This window comes from Bubalus bubalis, chromosome 15, assembly GCF_019923935.1.
Source record: "Bubalus bubalis isolate 160015118507 breed Murrah chromosome 15, NDDB_SH_1, whole genome shotgun sequence".
Classification (NCBI taxonomy): domain Eukaryota; kingdom Metazoa; phylum Chordata; class Mammalia; order Artiodactyla; family Bovidae; genus Bubalus; species Bubalus bubalis.
The window spans coordinates 47,899,198-47,920,680 of record NC_059171.1 but is presented as its reverse complement, the minus strand read 5'-3'; the positions used below and the strand labels follow the sequence as shown (position 1 = coordinate 47,920,680).

General features: G+C 41.7%; 1 long non-coding RNA gene across 1 annotated transcript; it reads right to left on the bottom strand.

Annotated features, from left to right (window-relative positions):
* Window positions 1-331: 331 nt before the first annotated feature.
* LOC112579164 lies at window positions 332-12,266 on the bottom strand. Its single transcript, XR_003103616.1, has 3 exons — window positions 12,187-12,266; window positions 9,107-9,209; window positions 332-1,528 (listed from the first exon to the last, which is right to left on the bottom strand). It is a non-coding gene; the product is annotated as an uncharacterized LOC112579164 (long non-coding RNA).
* Window positions 12,267-21,483: the final 9,217 nt, after the last annotated feature.

Below are 21,483 nucleotides of genomic sequence, written 5' to 3'. Positions count from 1 at the left end.
TAACAGTTCTATCTTTCACAGCACTCCTATTTGTAGAGAGAAAACATTATCAGTGACTCAGCCTCGATATTCTGCTAGTAGCTTTTTGCAGAATCTGGTCTTGGACCTAATATCTATAATTTAGACCATGGGAGGAAAAAAAATGCCTCTATTTTTGTGGAAGAGAAACAGATCCAGAATCTGAAAGCCCCTAAGAATTTATGGATGATGCAGAAATAAATTCTGGTGGTGCTAACGGTAAAGAATCCACCTGCCACTGCAGGAGACGCAAGAGACACAGGTTCAATCACAGGATCAGGAAGATATCCTAGAGAAGGAAATGGCAGCCCACTCCAGTATTCTTGCCTGGAAAATTCCATGGACAAAGGAGCCTTGTGGGCTACAGTCCATGGGGCCGCAAGGAGTCAGACACAACTGAGCGACTGAGCATACATGCAGAAATAAAGGACAAGATTGAGGTGTTTAGAAAAGCTGCGATCTCATTGACTGTGGGAGACCTTCTGTGAGTACCAGGATTTCTCTCTGGTTCTTCTGTCCTTTGGGGCATGTATTGCCCTTGGAATGAGTCACAAGAACATGACTTGCTTGTGTCAAAGAAATGGTAGCATAAGCAATGTGTATCACTTCTAGATGGAATAAACATGCCAAATACCTCCATTCTCCATGCTCTGTGACCCTGTCCCAGCAAACCTAGAAGCCTTGAGTTGAGGTGGTGGCAAAACAAAATGGACCAACCTGGACCATGGAGTGACTCTGATGGTCAGAGTCTCTCTGATGACCAGTGTAGGAAATGTAGTATGAGTGGAAAAGAGAACTCAAAACTCTGGTTTTAAGTCATTGAGATTTGGAGATGATTTTTTTTATAGCAGTATAATTTAATGTAATCTGACTAATGCACTGATCAACAGAAAATGCAAAGCAGGCAACGAAACACCCAAACCCTGAAGTGTCACAAACGGAAAGATCTCTGCAGGCTACAGTGGTCCTAGAAGGCAATGCTGATCAACTGAAATAATGGGACATAGACTGGATGCAGTTCAGCAAAAAAAAATTCAGGATTATGCACTTGGAGTTGAAAAGGGAACATGTTCAAAGGCAAGGTGCCAGCCACTCAAAGGCAGTTGGCTGGAAAATTAAAAGTATAGCTTTAGTGGATAGCCAGCTGACCGGGAGGACTTGTCACAACCCTGCAGTTCTGTGGATTGAAAAAAAAAAAAAATGCAAGCAGAGAACTGTGGCAAATGAAAAGCATGTCTGTATCATGAGGTAATTGCTACACTGCTCTGCACAGATCAGAACTGTAACGGAGCTGGGCCAGCTCTGATTCTCCATCGCTCAATGGGATTCAGAGAATGTGGAGAGAGTTCAGAGAAAAGCAAAACAGTCATTCAGTGACCAGCAAAGAAGGGCTAAAGACCTGGAATGATTTACCTTAGAGAGAAAAAGCTTCAGGGTCACTTGAGAAGCATCAGCGTTGAACACAGACTTCAGAAGAGCCATGGCATAGAGGATGATGGCTGTGTTTTCTCTGTTGCCAAGAATACAAAAAGAATGGGCTTATTAATGTTAAGCAAAAGGAAGAATTTCCTAACCCCAAGGCTTGTTTGACACCAGATAGCATGGGAGATTTCTCTCTGGAGGACACGACAAAGATCAATGTTCTTTTGATTCTGGGTCCTTCCTGAAGCAAAGGGATGGAAGGTTCACCATCTCACTTTTCTACCATGACCCAGGTGATGGATGATGTCCACTGGGCCACACACTCCCATGGGCATGCTGATGTTTTACATAATTCCCAGTATGCTCCTGGTGGCTGCACTTTTCCTTCTCTCAAGAAACCATCAGAAAATGAGAGAGAGCTGTATTGTGATCAGGATCACTGTAAATCCTCTTTTTTAAAAAAGGCAAATGTAAGTGTCAATTTTTTAAACTCTTGTTTGTAAAAATAACCTGTGGTGTGATAATTCAAGATTTATTTAACAAATGGTAATTGAGTCATGTGTGTGTGTGTGTGTGTGTGTGTTGGGTAGGTGATGTCTAAGGCTAAATCAACATGCTATTACAATACAGTGCAATACATGCTATTATGTGGAAAATGTGACCTGTTGTGAGACCACGGGGAGGGGTTGACTAGGTGGTACTTGAAGGTCCAGGGAAGACACCAAAGAAAGGCGTGTGTGGGCTGAAGTCCACAGTGGGAAGGACAGAAAAGTTGGTCAACAGAGGGAAAAAGGGAAGAAAGCAGGAGAAAAAGCCTGTGTGAAAGCCTGGAGGCTGGACACATCTGGAGGAATAGAGAAATGGGAAAACACCTGAACACAGACCTGGGGTCAAGGCAAGTGGGTGATGACAGGAGACAAGGTAGGTTTGCAGGAATGAGGGCACTTGGGGTGCTGTCTGCCACATTGAGAGGCTCAGTTCCCAGGAGCATCATGGGGCCAGCGGACTGTGATTTGTGGGGATGGACATGATCATGTTGATATTTCAGAAAGTTTACATATTTTTCTGGCAACCGTGTAGAAAACTGATCATTGGAAACACTTTGAAATTAATCTGGCCTGGATTTGAATCTATGTTCTATATGATTCAGTTCAGTTCAGTCACTCAGTCATATCCAACTCTTTGTGATCCCATGGACTGCAGCACGCCAGACTTCCCTGTCTATCACCAACTCCTGGAGTTTACTCAAGCTCATGTCCATTGAGTCGGTGATGACATCCAACCATCTTATCCTCTGTCGTCCCCTTCTCCTCCCACCTTCAATCTTTGCCAGCATCAGGGTCTTTTCAAATGAGTCAGCTCTTCATATCAAGTGGCCAAAGTATTGGAGTTTCAGCTTTAGCATCAGTCTTTCCAATGAATATTCAAGACTGATTTCCTTTAGGATGGACTGGTTGGATCTTGTTTTTCAAGGGACTCTCAAGAGTCTTCTCCAACACCACAGTTCAAAAGTATCAATTCTTCCATGCTTAGCTTTCTTTATAGTCCAACTCTCACATCCATACATGACTACTGGAAAAACCATAGCTTTGACTAGATGGATCTTTGTTGGCAAAGTAATGTCTCTTCTTTTTAATATGCTCTCTAGGTTGGTCATAGCTTTTCTTCCAAGGAGCAAGTGTCTTTTAATTTCATGGCTGAAGTCACCATCTGCAGTGATTTTGGAGCCCCCCAAAATAAAGTCTGACACTGTTTTCATTGTTTCCCCATCTATTTGCCATGAAGTGATGGGACCAGATGCCATGATCTTAGTTTTCTGAATGTTGAGTTTTAAGCCAGCTTTTTCACTCTCCTCTTTCATTTTCATCAAAAGGGTTTTTAGTTCCTCTTCACTTTCTGCCGAAGGGTAGTGTCATCTGCATATCTGAGGTTATTGATATTTTTCCCAGCAGTCTTGATTCCAGCTTGTGCTTCATCCAACCCAGCGTTTCTCATGATATAGTTTGCATGTAAGTTAAATAAGCAGGGTGACAACATACAGCCTTGATGTACTCCTTTTCCTATTTGGAACCAGTCTGTTGTTCCATGTCCAGTTCTAACTGTTGTTTCTTGACCTGCATACAGATTTCTCAGGAAGCAGGTCAGGTGGTCTGGTATTCCCATCTCTTTATGAATTTTCCACAGTTTGTTGTGATCCACACAGTCAAAGGCTTTGGCATAGTCAATAAAGCAGAAGTAGATATATTTCTGGAACTCTCTTGCTTTTTTGATGATCCAACAGATGTTGGCAATTTGATCTCTGGTTCTGTATGATTAGCTGTAAAATTTTTGGCAAATTAATCTTGTTGAATCTCAGTTTCCTCATCTGTAAAACAGACATCATAATGTCTGTCTGGCAGGGTGTCTCTGAGAATAAACTTAAGAATTGTATGGAAGAGGCCTGTCTGATCCCGAGGTGAGTGCTCAATGAACTTCAGCTCCCTTCCCTACGAATTTATAATCAATCAGCAAATGATAAAGGTATTTGCCATAGTGCAGAATCAAATACTTTTTTTCATTTGAGAGTGATTATCCCAGGGGTTGGGCTTCCCCAGTGGCTCTGTGGTAAAGAATCCATCTGCAATGTAGGAAATGCAGGGGACTTGGGTTCGTTCTCAGGGTCAGGAAATTCCCCTGAAGGAGGAAGTAGAAACCTGCTCCAGTATTCTTGCCTCAGGAATCCCATGGACAGAGGAGCCTGGCCGGGTACAGTCCATAGGGCCGCAAAGAGTCAGATACGACAGAGCGACGGAACACACACTCGCTCGCATCACAGGGGTGGTTTCTGGAATCCTCTGGACACGATAGAGATCAGACTAGATTTTCCTGCAGCTCTTTAACCATTTTTGTGGTTCTTCGTAGAATCCTTTCCAGTTTTTTAAAAATTCCTCTTCAGTTGTGGAGACCACAGCTAGATTAGTCATCGGAGAGAATTTGTGATTATTAGATCAACATCATGTAGTCACTCTTGCTGCTGCCTAGCCATATAAACCCAGTCAGCTGCTCCCAGCTGACCAATAGGTTGTGTTCCCGGAGTTCAATAGTATGTGGGTTGTTTGGAACACAGAAAGCCTTTCCCCATAGAAACAGAATTATAGATAGTGGCTTATTTCCCAGGCCATTGCGTAAAAATCTACTTAATGCATACAGAGCTGAACCAGGACCTGACAGTAACAGTCACTAAAGCCCTTGACTTGCTTAAGTCCCAGTGGGACTCCTAGTGCCATGGAGTCCTGAGAACCTCTGAACTCTGGCAACCCCAAGACCTCTGAGTGAGGTAAGAAATGGGCTGACAGCCTTTTCGGAAACCATAATTTGCAACGTTATTTTCGAAGAACACTTCTTTGAACTAGACTTTTACCTGCAATTGGGGCTATTAGCATATAAGCAAGTAATCCAGAATTACCTTATGATAAGGGGCTTCCCTGATGACTCAGATGGTAAAGTACCCACCTGCGATGCAGGAGACCCAGGTTCAATCCCTGGGTTGGGAAGATCTCCTGGAGAACGGAATGGCTGCCCATTCCAGTATTCTTCCCTGGAGAATTCCGACAGAGGAGCCTGGTGGGCTATAGCCATTGGGTCACAAAGAGTTGGATACTACAGAGCGACTAACATACACACACACTCCTTATGATAAATACGCCTACAATATGCTGGACACTTTTCCTAAATCTACCTTAGTTATTTTTAATCCTCATGATAATCTTATAAGAAAAATACTCTTCTCGTTTTGCTGGTGTCTTGAGAAGATTTTGCATGGCCCTGGAACAGGCAGGTAGAAGGTGGTGAGAGAGATGTGGGAGCCAGGCATACGTGCAAAGCTGAGAGCTTTTCACTGCACAACACTGCCTCCCAGTGGAGTGTGTTTGACACATACCCCAGAGTCACTAAATCAACCACTTATGATCTCCCCTTGAAGTAACAAGTTCTTCATTCATACATCCAACAAAGAATCTTTGAGTGCTTCCAGTGAGTGAGGCCTTGGGAACGCAAAATCAAATTAGACTTGGTGCTCTTACAGAGTAGTTGAGAAAATGAACAAGTAAATCAGGGGTTGAAATCAATGAGACAAGAATATGATCAAATTAAAAAAAAAAAAAAATTACCCAGAAACTCAGAAGAGAAATTAATCAGACTTGGGTGGTTGTGATGCTAACCCAGAAAGGCTTCCTGGAGAAGGTGAGATGAGCTGAGTTTTGAAGAATGAGTTGGAGTTAGATGTAAGTCTCATGACAAAGGGTTGAAAGATGGTCCTTCTCTTCAGAAGGAACAGCATATTTAATTGCACAGGGACACTGAACACATCAAAAATATGTCAAGCAGGGATTTCCCTGGTGGTTCAGTAGCTAAGACTCTGTACTATCAATGCAGAGAGCCCAGGTTCGATCTCTGATCTGGGAACTAGATCCCACGTGCTGTAACTAAGACCCAGGGCAGCCAAATAAATAAATATAAAAATAAATATCTTTAAATATGTTAAGTATTTCTTTGACCCATCTGATTTGTGATACGTCAGCACAATGAAAACATGGAGTAGCTGATAATTTACTTTGTGGGACAGTAGGCAAGTGAAAATAGCATTTATTATAGCTTTTTGTAAAAAAAAAAATTATGTATTTGGCTATGCTGGGTCTTAGTTGCAGCATGCAGGATCTAGTTCCCTGACAAGGGATCAACCTGGGCCCCCTGCATTGGGAGCACAGAGTCTTAGCCACCGGTCCACCAGGGAAGTCCCTATTATAGTTTAATTTGCCTTTATTTCACAGTGATTTTTTAGATTCTTTATATATATAATTATATATACATGTATTTCTTTCGTGAATGGTGTATATTTTATTGATTTCTCTATTGGGCGTTTTGGAGAAGGAAATGGCAACCCACTCCACTATTCTTGCCTGGAGAATCCCAGGGACGGGGGAGCCTGGTGGGCTGCCGTCTCTGGGGTCGCACAGAGTCGGACACGACTGAAGCGACTTAGCAGCAGCAGCAGCATTGGGCATTTTGGTCATTCAAATGTTTGATTTGCAAGGAAAAAAAAAACACTAATTTGAAAAGAAAGCTGTACCCATGTTCACCGCAGCATTATTGACAATAGCCAAGATATGGAAACAAACTGTGTCCATCATTGGATGAATGGATAAAGAAGCTGTGATACACACACACAGGCACAATGGAAAATTTAAAATAAATGGAAATATAAATGGAAAAATAAAAAGAGAGGAAAATCTTGCCATTTGTGACACATGGGTGGAACTTGAGGGCATAATGTTAAGTGAAGTAAGTGAGACAGGGAAAAACAAAGACAGTATGATCTCACTTACATGTGAAATCTAAAATAAAAATAAAAACATCTTGAACTCATAGACACAGAAACAGATAGGTGGTTGCCAGAGACAGGGGTGGTGAGTGGGCAAAATGGGTGAAGGTAGTTGAAAGCTACGAAGCTCCAGTTATAAAATAAATGTCACTGGCATAAAACATACAGCCTAGTGATCATGGTTAATAATATTGTGCTATATATTTGAAAGTTGCTGAAAGAATAGATCTTTAAAATTCTCATCACAAGAAAAAGATGTGTATCTATATATAGTGATGGATATTAACTAGATTTACCGTGGTGATCATTTTGCAATATTTACAAATACTGAATCATTATGTTGTACCTCTGCCACTAATACAATGTTGCATGTCAATCTTACCTCAATTAAAGCATTGATTTGTAACAGCTCCTAACTCATTGTATGATCTTTTTATCTTTCAATTAAAAAAAAATCCTTTCCTAAAAACCTTCCCCAACTTGAACTATTTTTTAAAACTTAGGTTCTCATTTTACCTTCACATCTTTGATCCAGCTGAAATTTGGTCCACTCAGTGTAAGGAATCTGGTAGTAATGCCACTATATTTCCCATCCTGCCTTGCAGCTTTTTGCCCTCAAGGTTGGGAGCCGGGAGCCAGGAGCCAGGCTCCACAGGTGAACCTTGAGCAGAGATGGGCTTCACCTCAAGTGATAGGAGTCTAAGAAAGCTGGGGCCATACGTATGGGCTGCAGCTGGGAGGAGGGTAGTCGTTCACTCTGGCAGGATGGAGATGAAAGCAACTCAGACCAAGGAGCTGAGAGCAACTCCAGAAACAGTCTAAGCTGCCTGGTGCCTCTTCACCACATGCCCCCAGCCCCCCGACTCCATTTCTGTTGAATGAGAAAACCTGGTCTTTGACGCAGGCAGCAATAAACCTGCTACAGGAGAGTGAGCTCACAGAGAGCCAACCAACCACACACACACACACACACACACACACACACACACATACACACACGCACACATCCCTCAACAAAAGAAAATAAAACAAAAATTCCAAAGCACAAGACGAAAATTAGCACTAAGGGAACCAATACACGGAAAGGGGGAGAGAGAAATTGGGAGATTGAGATTGACATATATGCACTAGTGTATATAAAATAGATAACTATTAAAAACCTACTGTATAGCCCAGGGAACTCTACTCAGCACCCTGTAATAATCTGCATGGGTAAAGAATCTTAAAAAAGAGTGAATTTCTGTATATGTATGATGGGTTCACTTTGCTGTACACCTGAAACCAACACAACATTGCAAATCAACTATACTCCAGTAAAAATTAATTAAAAATAATAATTCAATAGGGTTTAGACAGGAAAATCAAAATATGTTTTGAAAATCAATAATTCTATATTTCCAAAGCAAGTGACATTTAAAATTTGTAAAACAGAAAAAAAAAACACCCAGAAAGCTGACACACTAAACGAGGTAATTTAACTACTACTAAAAACAAACAAACAAACAAAAAAAAACACTGGCAGCCTTTCCAGCAAAATCTATTTCAATCTATGAGGACTTGTCTCATTGTACCTTCAGCTGTGCTCACTCACTCCCCAGATAACTAAGCCACTTCTCTGCTCCTACCCTCCTCATCTCTGTATGGCATTACCCTTCAATATCCTGAGCATGTCTTCCACCCCTCCTCAACCCCCCAAACCCTTGGCCATTTGAAAACCCCTACACCCTCTACCTCATTTGTGAATGCTCCCCTTAGCTTCTTGTTCAAGCTTAACATGGACACCCACCCCCGAAGGTCACTGCTACCCAGTCATTCTCTTCCCAACCCCCACCTCCTGTACCCTGGCACTCCTGAGCCTGAAGCTGTACTCCTCTTCCCTCATTGATGCTTCCAGGCCATTCCCCACATCCTGCCTAGATTCATCCAGCTTTAACCTCATACCATCAGACTATGTCACCCACTATACACAACCTCATGCATTGGAGAAGGAAATGGCAGCCCACTCCGGTGTTCTTGCCTGGAGAATCCCAGGGACGGGGGAGCCTGGTGGGCTGCCATCTATGGGGTCGCACAGAGTTGGACACGACTAAAGTGACTTAGCAGCAGCAGCAGCATCCACAACCCCTTGGGCCATATTATCACTTGGTTCAGTAATTGGAGCTCCCAGCTCACTGTCAGTCTCTTCAAGTTCATTCCTGTCTTGGTTCTCGGCGATTTTTAACATACACACTGATGGTCACTTCCATACCCAGGCCTCTCAGAATCTTGAGCCCCCCATATCATATCCCCTTCCCCATCTGCACTTACCTCTGTGGTCATTCTCTAGACTTTCTCGATACCAGTCACCATGACCCCTCCAGGCACTGCACTCTCTGAGACCTCCTGTCTCTCCAGCTTGCTTTTTAAAACACTGAAGTATGTGACATATAACATCATATTAGTCACAAGCATACAACACAATGATTTGTACATTTGTACAATGATTTGTATAGCATGATAATATATACATAATCATTTGTATATATTACAAAATGATCACCCCAATAAATCGAGTTAACATCTATTACCACATATAGTTACAATTTTTTTCCCTGTGATGAGAACTTTTAAGACTCATTCTTTTAGCAGCTTTCAAATATGCAACACATTACTGTTAACTGTAGCCACAATGCCACACGTGACATCCCCAGGATGTATTTATTTTATAACTGGAAGTTTGTACTTTTTGACCCCTTTCATCTATTTCACCCATACCCCATTCCCCACCTCTGTCTGCTCTCTGTATCTAATGAACTTGGTTCTTTTCCCCCAAGATTCCACATGTAAGTGAGACATGTAAGTCTTTGTGTCTCTCTCTCTCTGACTTATTTCACTTAGCGTAATGCCTTCAAGTTCCGTCCATATTGTCCCAAATGGCAAAATTTCTTCCTGTTTTATGACTGAATAATACTCCATTCATTATTTCTTTATCCATTCATCCACTGATGGTCACTTAGGTTGTTTCTGTATCTTGGCTATTTTAAATAATACAGCTATATAACGTGGAGGTTCCAGCTCACTTTTCCTAGAAACTCAACCCCCATCTTTTCACTGCCCCATTCTCCCCGAAACCTTCTCTTCTTATGCAAGTTAAATTCCATAGTCAAATAGTATAATTACCCCTTTGCATGTACTGTCAATTACCAAGGCCCTTTCTCACTTATACTAGAAATTTAATCATATATTATATATTCTTTTGTGTCTGGCTTCTTTGCTCAATATTGTATTTATGAAATACTTCTTTTTGTTTGAGCAGTTTATTTTCATTTTGTACAGCACTCTATAATATGAATACCCCACTACTTATTTCTTCATTATGCACTTGCTTTTGGCTAGTGCTCCTGTGAACGTCCTACCACCTTCTGTGCATACGTTTCTATTTGGACTGGAATTGCTGAGTCACAAGGAATGCACTTCTTCAGCTTTAATAGGTGATGCTAAACTGCTTCCTGGTGGTGGTACTAATTAATTTATAATCCCATTTGCAGTGCATGAAAGTTCCAGTGGCTAGCATTTTTTCTTACATTTGTATTGTCAATCCTTTTAATGTTAGCCATCCTGGTGAGATTGTAATTGTGTAACATTGGGATTTTAAATTTGCATTTCTTTGATTAAGGAGGTAAAGCACTTTCATACATCTTTATTGCCATTTGAAGAACAGTCTTGTGAAGTATCTTGCACATTTTACCAATGGGTTGTCTGTGTTTTCATGTTGATTTCTATGAGTTCTTCATAGGACTGTGAGTTAAATGTGTTGCAAATAACCTCTCCCATTCTGTTGCTTACCCTTATATTCTCCTGCTTTTTTGATGAATAAGAAGTCTTAATTTTAGGGAACTCTCATTTATCAATCTTTTTCTCTGTGGTTAAGAGTCTGTGGTTTTGAGTACTATTTAAGAAATCTTTTTCTACCCTGAGGTTATGAAGTTAATCTATACTCTCTTCTAGATTTATTTTGTTGCCTTTCACATTTGAATCTACAAATATTCTGGAATTTTGGTGTGAGGTAGTATTCAGCTTTATTTAATATTTTTCTTTTTTTTTTAAATATTCAATTTTTTATTGGTTTAACGTTTGGTATGATGAATATGAGAAGGATTACCCCAGATGGAAAGGCAATTTAAGCAAAGACAGTGAATAAAAGAAAGAAAAGAGTGGGTTATGTTTGGGTGGACAGTGAATCTCTTCACAAAGTTGTCAGGGTTTCTAAAGTTCTGGTAGAAATTCAAGTGGGAAGTCAGAAGTAAGGCAAGGTTGGTTCCATACCAAATCACAGAAAGCAGCACACACACATGTCCTCCGATTGCTGAATCTGCCAATCAGTCACACCTCCAATAACAATCAATCACACCTCCAAAAACTGTAGGTCCCTTGAATCAGAGGCTCCAGGCCACCGTCATTTCTCCACGAACATCATTCAGGTTACACCAGGAATCACCAGGAATCAGGATTTCCAACCATGAAGAGGTTGGCCCATCAGTCATTCACAGCAGTTAGAACTCAGCCGCGTTCATTTCCTAATGCTGCTATAACAAACTACCGCAAACGGGGTGGCTTAGAAAAACATTAAAGTCTTCTTTCACAGCTCTCGAGGACGGATGCTGGAGATCAAGGTGTCACCAGGGCCGCCCCCCGCCCCGCTCCACAAAGGCTCTAAAGAAGAATCCATCCTTGTCCCTTCCGTCTCCCGGTGGCTCCAGGTGGCTCCAGGCTCCCGGCAGCGTCTCTCCAATCTCTACCTCTGTCTTCACACAGCAATCTTCCTTCCGTCTCAGTGCCTGCTCCTCTTCTTATGAGGACACAGCCGCTGGATTTAGGGGCTACCCCCAATCCAAGATGATTTCATCCACAAAGGCCCTATTTGCCAATCAGTGAGATTCTAAGGTCCCAGGTAGACATGAAGATTTAGAGAACACCATCCAGCCCACTACAGCAGCCATCAGGCTAAACACGAAAGAGCCACACGTCAGCGGCCGTCTCTGCGACCACGTCCTTGACGCCAGGCGTAACCGCTGACAGCCCGCAGGACCCTTTCACCCCGGGCTCCGTTCTGCCAGCTTCGCCCCCTCTCGCCGGGGGTCAGGTGGTTGCATTCCAAAGGTCGCACGTGGAAGGGAGAATAAAATTTAGTTTGAACAGATGCTGCACCGGGCAGCAGTCTGAGGCGACAGCTTGCATTTCCCGTCTTCCCAAAGGGAGGTCCTGCACTTGAGGTAAAATACTCCGAGGGAGCCGCGAACTAGGGAACCGTGACCTCCCATTAGATGCGCTGGCTATTTAATTTTTTTCTATTTGGAAATAGTCTCAGAACTACTTGTTGAACTGTTACTCTTTGTGACATATCATACCTTTGTTGGGCTTCCAGTTGTTAAGGAATCCATCTGCCAGTGCAGGAGACCGTTTGATCCCTGGGTCGGGAAGATCCCCTGAAGAAGGAAATGGCAATTCACTTCAGTATTATTGCCTGGGAAATCCCATGGACTGAGGAGCCTAGTGGGCTACAGTCCATGGGGTGGCAAAGACTTGGACATGACTGAGCGACTGAGCATGAACACACACACATAACTTTGTTGTGAACAGCAAGTATATAGATGTGAGGGTCTGTTTCTGTTTCATTTAATAAGGTTTGTTTTTATAAGAATGTATCCATTTCATTCAAATTTTACTGTGCTGCTGTAAAATTGTTTATAACATACTTCTGTCTTTTCAATGTTTGAAAGATCAATAGTGATATTTCCCTTTTCAATTTTGACATTGGTAATTTGCCTTTTTTCCTTTTAAAGTCAGTCTCACTAGAGATTTATCAATTTTGTAAGTATTTTCAAAGACCAATTTTTGGCTTTTCCATTCTTTTATTTTAAACTTTCTGTATCCTTATGTTATAAACATAAAGTTGAGCATATATGTGTCTATGTATGTGTCTATCTATCCGTATCTAATAGTCTAGGATCAAATTATAAAGAAAAAAGTATGCTCATATATCCAGTTTGTAATATATTCATGCAAAGTAAATGCCTCAGTGGGGTAAAAAATTACAGTACTATACAATCTGTGGTTGATTGAAACTTGTGTAGTTTAAGGGTCAACTGTAAAGTAATATAAGAAAGGCACTTAGAACGGGACACTGACATGTAATAAGTGGTCAGGAAATGATAGCTGATCTTTTAAAACTCTCTTATTTTTAGCTTTTTGCTTATATTTTGTGCTAGTTGTGTTGTCTTATAAATAGCAAGTCAGTGAGTGTTGTTTTTAAAATGTGGTTTGGGAATTCCCTGGCAGTCCAGTGGTTAGAACTCAGCATTTCATTGCCAAGGGCCTGGGGTTTAATTCCTGGTAAGGGAACTAAGATCCCACAAGCCGTGAGTCACAGCCAAAAAGAGAAAACTGTGTTTTTATTAAAAATAAACATCCAGAAAGCACACAAACTGTAAATCGATGGATATTCATAAAGTGAACAGAGCTGTGGAAACAGTCTTCAGATCAAGCACACCCAGAAACTCTCAACTTGCCTCATTCCAGGCACTGGCCTCACCAAGGGCACCATTTCTAACAGCACAGACGGGTTGACATTGTTTTGAATTTTATCTGAATGGATTTATATAATGTGTGCACCTTCATGACTCGGCTCTTTTGCTCAACATTATGTTTGTGAGATTTGTCCATATTTGTAGGTGCAGCTGCACTTGTTCACTCTTATTGCTGCATAATACTTTATTATGTGATGTATCACAGTTTAGTTTTGCAAGACTCTTGAGAGTCCCCTGGACAGCAAGGAAATCAAGCTAGTCAATCCTAAAGGAAATCAATCCTGAATACTCATTAGAAGGACTTATGCTGAAGCCGAAGCTCCAATATTTTGGTCTCCTGATGTGAATAACCGACTCTTGGAATAGACCCTGATGCTGGGAAAGATTGAGGGCAGAAGGAGAAGAGGGCATCAGAGGATGAGATGGCTGGATGGCATCACCAATACAATGGACATGAACTCGGGCAAACTCCGGGAGATGGTGAGGGACAGGGAGACTTGGCGTGCTGCCGTCCACGGGGTCATGAAGAAGAGTCGGACACGACTGGGCAACTGAAGAACAACAAATATGGTTGATGGTCTTTTGGTCTTTCTTGGTTAGGACTATCTCAAATGATGCTGCTGTGAACACTCTTATGCATGTATTTTAGTGAACCTCATATGCATTTTGGTTGGGAATATGCCTTGAGATGGAATCACTGGCTCACAGGATATGCATTTTTTTCAATTTTACAAGGCACTGTTAAACTGTTCTACAGAGGGGCTGTACCAGTTTACACTCCCACAAACCTTGCCTTTTAATAAGAGTTTGTAATTGTCATAACTGTTATGACCAATGTCATGTTATTTTGTGGTTTTGTTTTTGGTTTCCTTGCTTTTCTTTTATATTTAGTTCTCCTTTCACTATAAACAGAACTTTGTTTGGCCTGCCTTTTGAAATAACTTGGAGGATAAAGAACCTGTTTTTAATTTTACTAATGGTTACTATACGGCAATTCACAATCATTGTCACAAGTCTGTCTAATTATCAAAATTACAATAAAAACAATTAATGTTGACTCACTTTTCATGAAAGGCAAAGATTGCAGTGCTTTTACTCCCTTACCTGAGTCCTGTCTTCAAGAAATTAATGTTGTGTCATAAATTCTATCATCCAAAATTTAGCCCATCAGAGAGGTGCTAATTTGTAGGGCTTGATATTGGCCCATATTAAATTGATCCAATGGCACAATGCCATTGACCTTGAATACTTGTAAGAAAAGCTATGAAACTCCTGATTGTAATTATGAGTATCTTGTTCATTGCATTACTGTGTTTTCCCAGCAAGGCATTTTCCCCAGATCTCAGAATCAGAAATTGTGCTTTTCATGAGCATGTGGCTTATTTCTACCTTACAAACCCAGATATTTTCCTTTTTATAACACTGACTTGTAGGAAATTTAGAATATATTGGGTTGGCCAAAAAGTTCTTTCAAGTTTTCCCGTAAGCCAGGAAAAACCCAAATGAACTTTTGCCCAACCCAATATTTTATTTCTCTATGTTTATATTTTGAAAACAATATTATACTCTTTTGGAAATGAGACAAAATATGAATCACTGCGGCAGGGCAAAGATGTCTTCCATGTCAAAGGTGGTTATCTCCAGGGAGAGAAGTGAGAATGAGAAAAATAAAAAGTGAAAAGAGCTTATTCATTTGCATTATTTAAGTATGAATTTGTATGTTATTGGTATAATTTTAAAAAGAAGTATGTGTACATTGAAAAGAAAGAAACTAAAGGTAAATACATGTAGGAGCTGGGATAGAACTCCCTAAGACATGAAACCATATAGAAATGATATAGCGATCTGACCCAAAATTTCAAAACTTTCTTTCCAGAAGAAACACTAAAAACAAAGTCCCCAAATCAGTAGACTACTGACAGACAAGATTAAAAACAAATGTTATAGACAAAGATGAATAACCTTAAAATATAATGAGCTTCTACTAATCAAGAAGAAAATGAGAAACAGCTAATAAAAATGAGCTAATAAAATAGGATATAAACAGGCAAATCACTAAGAAGAATGATAAAAGACCTATTAACATATATTAGTTAAACTAATAAGTTAAGAAGAACCGCAAATCAAAAATAGATTTTGTATTTCACTCTAAGTTTTTCACTTATCAGATGGGGAAATATTCAAAAAATGCATATAACTGATGTAGGTGAGCGGGAAAAGGGCATGCTATGGATGGTTATAAAAATAGCACAGCCTATGGGAAGGATAATTGTGTACTATATGAACTAACAATCCCATTTTTTAGACTATTCTACAAATACACAAAGATGCATGAATATATATACATATATACATGCATACAGGCAGGCCTTCACAGACTTGCACTGCAGTATTATTTGTAGGAATACAGATAGTAGAAATTATTTAAATGATCATTTTGGGAGAAATTTATTAAAGGAACACTGAGCATCTAATGTGGAAAATTCTGAAAGAGATGGGAATACCAGACCACCTGACCTGCCTCTTGAGAAACCTATATGCAGGTCAGGAAGCAAAAGTTAGAACTGGACATGGAACAACAGACTGGTTCCAAATAGGAAAAGGAGTACGGTAAGGTTGTATACTGTCACCCTGTTTATTTAACTTCTATGCAGAGTACATCATGAGAAACGCTGGGCTGGAAGAAGCACAAGCTGGAATCAAGATTGCCAGGAGAAATATCAATAACCTCAGATATGCAGATGACACCACACTTATAGCAGAAAGTGAAGAGGAACTCAAAAGCGTCTTGATGAAAGTGAAAGAGGAGAGTGAAAAACTTGGCTTAAAGCTCAACATTAAGAAAACTAAGATCATGGCATCTGGTCCCATCACTTCATGGGAAATAGATGAGGAAACAGTGGAAACAGTGTCAGACTTTATTTTTTAGGGCTCCAAAATCACTGCAGATGGTGACTGCAGCCATGAAATTAAAAGACACTTACTCCTTGGAAGGAACATTATGACCAACCTAGATAGCATATTCAAAAGCAGAGACATTACTTTGCCAACAAAGGTCTGTCTAGTCAAGGCTATGGTTTTTCCAGTAGTCATGTATGGATGTGAGAGTCAGACTGTGAAGAAAGCTGAGCACCGAAGAATTGATGCTTTTGAACTGTGGTGTTGGAGAAGACTCTTGAGAGTCCCTTGGACTGCAAGGAGATCCAACCAGTCCATCCAAAAGGAGAACAGTCCTGGGTGTTCATTGGAAGGACTGATGCTAAAGCTGAAACTCCAGTACTTTGGCCACCTCATGCAAAGAGTTGACTCATTGGAAAAGACCCTGATGCTGGAAGGGATTGGGGGCAGGAGGAGAAGGGGACAAGAGAGGATGAGATGGCTGGATGGCATCACTGACTCGATGGACGTGAGTTTGAGTGAACTCCAGGGGTTGGTGATGGACAGGGAGGCCTGGCGTGCTGTGATTCATGGGGTCGCAAAGAGTCGGACATGACTGAGCAACTGAACTGAACTTAACTGAACTGAAGCATCTAATTCCAGAAAAACATCTACTTCTGCTTTATTGACTACGCCAAAACCTTTGACTGTGTGGCTCACAACAAACTGTGGAAAATTCTGAAAGAGATGGGACTACCAGACCACCTGACCTGCCCTCTGAGAAATCTGTACGCAGGTCAGGAAGCAACAGTTGGAACTGGACATGAAACAACAGACTTGTTCCAAATTGGGAAAGGAGTACATCAAGGCTATATATTGTCACCCTGCTTATTTAACTTATATGCAGAGTATATCATGAGATATGCTGGGCTGGATGAAGCACAAGCTGCAATCAAGATTGCCGGGAAAAATATCAATAACTTCAGGTACGCAGATGACACCACCCTTATGGCAGAAAGCGAAGAACTGTAGAGCTTCTTGATGAGAGTGAAAAAGTTGGGTTAAACCTCAACATTCAGAAAACTAACATCATGGCATCCGGTCCCATCACTTCATGGCAAATAGATGGGTAAACAGTGGAAACAATGACAGACCTTATTTTGGGGGGCTCCAGAATCACTGCAGATGGTGACAACAGCCATGAAATTAAAAGACGCTTACTCCTTGGAAGAAAAGCTATGACCAACCTAGACAGCATATTCAAAAGCAGAGACATTACTTTGCCAACAAAGGTCCATCTAGTCAAAGCTATGGTTTTTCTAGTAGTCATGTATGGATGTGAGAGTTGGACTATGAAGAAAGCTGAGGGCCGAAGAATTGATGCTTTTGAACTGTGGTGTTGGAGAACTCTTGAGAGTCCCTTAGACAGCAAAGAGATCAAACCAGTCCATCTTAAAGGAAATCAGTCCTGAATATTCACTGGAATAACCGATGCTGAAGCTGAAACCTCAATACTTTGGCCACCTGGTGCAAAGAACTAACTCATTTGAAAAGACCCTGATGCTGGGAAACATTGAAGGCGGGAGGAGAAGGGGACGACAGAGGACAAGATGGTTGAATAGTATCACTAACTTGACAGACATGAGTTTGAGTAAGCTCCGGGAGGTGGTGATGGACAGGGAAGCCTGGTGTGCTTTAGTCCATGGGTCACAAAGAGCTGGACACAACTGAACAACTGCTGAACTTAACTGAAGCATCTAATAACAAAAATACGGTAGTTTTATCTATCAGTTCAGTTCAGTCGCTTAGTCGTGTCCGACTCTTTGCGACCCCATGAATTGTAGAATGCCAGGCCTCCTTGTCCATCACCAACTCCCAGAGTTCACTCAAACTCATGTGCATCGTTGAGTCAGTGATGCCATCAAGCCATCTCATCCTCTCTTGTCCCCTTCTCCTCCTGTCCGCAATCCCTCCCAGCATCAGAGTCTTTTCCAATGAGTCAACTCTTCGCATGAAGTGGCCAAAGTATTGGAGTTTCAGCTTTAGCATCATTCCTTCCAAAGAACACCCAGGGCTGATCTCCTTTAGAATGGACTAGTTGGATCTCCTTGCAGTCCAAGGGACTCTCAAGAGTCTTCTCCAACACCACAGTTCAAAAGCATCAATTCTTCGGCCCTCAGCTTACTTCATAGTCCGACTCTCACATCCATACATGACTACTGGAAAAACAGTAGCCTTGACTAGATGGACCTTTGTTGGCAAAGTAATGTCTCTGCTTTTGAATATGCTATCTAGGTTGGTCATAACGTTCCTTCCAAGGAGTAAGTGTCTTTTAATTTCATGGCTGCAGTCACCATCTGCAGTGATTTGGGAGCCCAAAAAAATAAAGTCTGACACTGTTTAACATATTGTGGCACGATTAACATAGTGTGGGCTTTTTCAGGTCAGTATAGATAAAACTTTTCATACTGGAGAAGGGAATGAACAGTATGAAAAGTTTTATCTATACTGACCTGAAAAAGCCCACAATATGTTAATCATGGTTGAATGAAAGAATGAGCAGTTGGAAATATATAACATGAATGAAAGCTCAAGTGGATCAAAACTAGATATTAAATAACCTCTGGGCTCAGAGGGTACAGAGAGGGTTCTGGCTTCTTCTACCTTCCTTAGGGTTTGACAAGTAGGCAGTGTGGTCTTAAGTTTCCCAGGTGGTGCAGTGGTAAAGAACCCTTGTGTCAGTGCAGAAGATGCAAAAGGTGTGGGTTCGATCCCTGGGTGGGGAAGATCCTCTGGAGTGGGAAATGGCATTCCACTCCACTTCTTACCTGGAAAATTCCATGGACAGAGAAGCCTGGTGGGTTACAGTCAGTTGCGTCTCAAAGAGTCGAACTACAGGACTACGCCTTTGTAGTCTTAAAGGGGCACTGGCCCTTCAAGATTAGCATGGGGCTAGTTTGCCTGAGAGGATAGTGTCCTAGGGGTGTGTGTGCGTGTTGTGCGTGTGCACACGCGCATGTGTAAGAGCTTTTTTGCCTGTATCTTTGTTTGAGATTGGGTTGTGAATTGGGTTCTGTTTTTACTCGCCACTCTTTCCCCTCTCTGCGACCACCCATAAGGACCTAGGACCTAGCCAGGGAAGCCAAACAGGATCTTGAAGAAAAGCCAAAACTCCCCCAAACCAGTAAGGCTCCCTCTCCACACAAAGACTGCCTTCACATTTCCAAAACGTGTTCTCAAATCTTGCACCATCCCTTCCATTGTGGATCTGCTTCCAAAGCCCACCTCTGATGAGAGGGGAGCCTGAGTTCTCAAGGTGCAAGGGCAGCAAGAAAGGAGTCGGGTATCTGTCTCTATGCCTGGGCATGATCTACACTTCTCCTGGTCTGTGTGGTCAGACTGCTTTTCTCCGCTTCTCATTGCCAATGATCCCATAGCTCATGAGGAGCCTGGCAGGCTATAGTCTGTGGGGTCGCAAAGAGTCAGACACTACTGAGCCACTAAGCACAGGACAGCACAGCACAGGAAGGTCCTAGGGAGTGAGTGGATGCAGTTAGCGGAAGACGCAGGGCAGCGCTACCTGTGTCTCCTGGCCCCTCTGCACCCCCACCCCCAACACACACCCTTTAACAAGATACACAAGTAACTGGGCCTCACGTTGGCAGGAAAAATAGTTTGTTCCCCTTCAGATTTGACTTAACATTTTTCTAGCTCCTTTTTTCCCTCTGTTCCTTCTACCCTTCCTGTTTCTTTTTTTAAAAAATAGTCTTTTTTTCTCCCCCCCCCCGATATCCTAGAAAATAACCAAAATAGCCTATGTGATTTCACCACAGGTAATGAAGTTCTGACCTCAAAATTGTATTGTTGAATGAAGTCCTGCACATAAAATAGCCTACAAGCTTCTGCCAACAGCAAACATACCAAAATGAGGCTACAGAATGTATTTCTTGGAAAACCAAACAAAGGAAATAGGAAGAAATGGGCAAAGTCCATTTCTTTTCTCTGCCTGCCTCCTGTTGCCTAATTCTCAGTTTTCATGAGGTCTTTGGAAAAGGGCAAGATTCCAGAGTTGTGGGCCTGTACTTATTTGATCCTGTTTTTCATGGCTCCCTTTCTTCTCTTTAGCTTCTCTCTCATGGATGGTGCTCACTTACTACATGAACCGTATTATTACCAAATGACATTCAGTGGAGACACCATATATGCCTTTTCTGGAACAAGCTGTAACAAGAGTCTAAAACATGACTTGTGGTTCTCAAAGCGTTTGGTCAGCGTCCATGCACTCTTCCTTGGGGAGGTTGAGACTTGCTGTGTTTGAAGAGTGTGGGGTCTTTCTCAAAAATACTGTGGTTCCACTTGCTAGGTTTGCAGGATGATTACAGAGCAATGGGGTGACAAGTGAAAATGAAGCCCTTTGTTGACAACACAATGCAGGGCCACTCCCCACACCCCAGCCAAACAAATTCCCTTGTCTGTCTATCAGAAGGGAAGTGTGTTTGGCTAAGCAAAGATGGGGTGTGGTGGGCAAATGCAGGGGAGAAGGAGACAAGGGAATGGTGAGGGAAAATGTAACGAAGTTTCTGTGCCCTTGGGGCTTCTGATTCTCCGCAGCTTGGAGCTCATGTCTACCACCGTGGCCTGTGGTTCCCCACTCCCCGTCCCTGTTGACTGGGCTGTCCTCTCTAGACCCTGCCACCCTCACTCCCTCCAGGCCCCCTCATAGCTGGGCCCCTTCTAACTGATGTCTAGCCAAGAAAGAACACACGGTGCCTTTCTGGATAATTTTCAGGAAATTCAAGAAGAGATGAGAAAATGGAATGTAAAAAATTAGTGTTTTAGTTTTTAATTTCCCTTCGAGAAATCTCATTGGTGGAGGCCTCCTCCAATGGTTGGATGGCTTAGATATTCTCTGAGCTAATTAGGTCTTGACATATATTTGCCAAGTATTCTGTATTATTTTTTTCTTTCATTTCCAAAATTTTAAACCTAATTCACGGGGCCATGAATACAACAATATACCAGCATGGAAAATAAATTCATTTTGAAAGAGGAGAAAGGGAGCCTGCTGTTTGATTTACATCATTTTGTTAACGGGTTAGTCAACATTTACTCAGAACCCTCTGGGTACAGAATGTAATAGGCATGTGGGAAAATTACAAAAGATATGGGAAGACATTTTTTTCTGCCTGCAAAAATCCAACTAATTCACTCTAATGGAAGACACCAACTAAAGACATATGA